The following is a 653-nucleotide window of genomic DNA, read 5'->3' as shown; positions in this document are numbered from 1 at the left end:
TTTCATCTGTAGCTCAAGATTTTAAAATATTTTCAAATTCTACCTCACAGGAAGCCATTGAAGAGAATTCTCAGAATCTCAAGTAGGTTAGTTGGACTTAATGGAGCCATGCCCTGTCCATGACTCATCACTAATCATGTGTAAAAGTAGGGTTTTGTGCTTGCTTCAGCAGCACATATCCTAAAATGGGAACAATACAGAGAAAATTAGCATGGCTTCTGCATAAGGAAGCAGCACAAATTTTTGAAGCATTCTATATTTTGGGCAGTCACTGGAAGGTCATTTGATTATTTGCTGACTAGCTCTAAGGAAGCAGTGTAAATCAAAGCAACATGGGTGCCACCAAAATATTGAAATTGTGATTTGCACTAAAAAAATACTCATGTAAGATGGTCTGTGAGATGACTTGGAGCTGAATAACATGTTCAGGGCAAAATATATTGTTAGTATGTATGTCAAAAATTAGAGAATGTCAACTTGCAAGTTCTTCATGGAAACTAAAAAAAAATAAAGGTAGAGTTTTGGTCTCCATGTCAGCTGCAATTGAACATCAATATAAAGCATTATCCTAACAAACATCTGCTGGCTCAGAGTTGGAGTTGGTAGAGAAGGATCATTGGTCCAAGCCAGGTCTTAACATCTGTTGGTTTTTC

General features: G+C 36.9%; 1 non-coding gene across 1 annotated transcript; it reads left to right on the top strand.

The window, feature by feature from the left end:
• Window positions 1-156: 156 nt before the first annotated feature.
• On the top strand, window positions 157-263 carry LOC113221580. The gene has a single exon (XR_003307947.1). It is a non-coding gene; the product is annotated as a U6 spliceosomal RNA (small nuclear RNA).
• Window positions 264-653: the final 390 nt, after the last annotated feature.

The sequence above is a fragment of the Piliocolobus tephrosceles genome, unplaced genomic scaffold, assembly GCF_002776525.5.
Source record: "Piliocolobus tephrosceles isolate RC106 unplaced genomic scaffold, ASM277652v3 unscaffolded_26004, whole genome shotgun sequence".
In the NCBI taxonomy this organism is placed as follows: Eukaryota; Metazoa; Chordata; class Mammalia; order Primates; family Cercopithecidae; genus Piliocolobus; species Piliocolobus tephrosceles.
The sequence above is the reverse complement of the archived record's forward strand: the minus strand, read 5'-3'. Positions and strand labels throughout refer to the sequence as shown.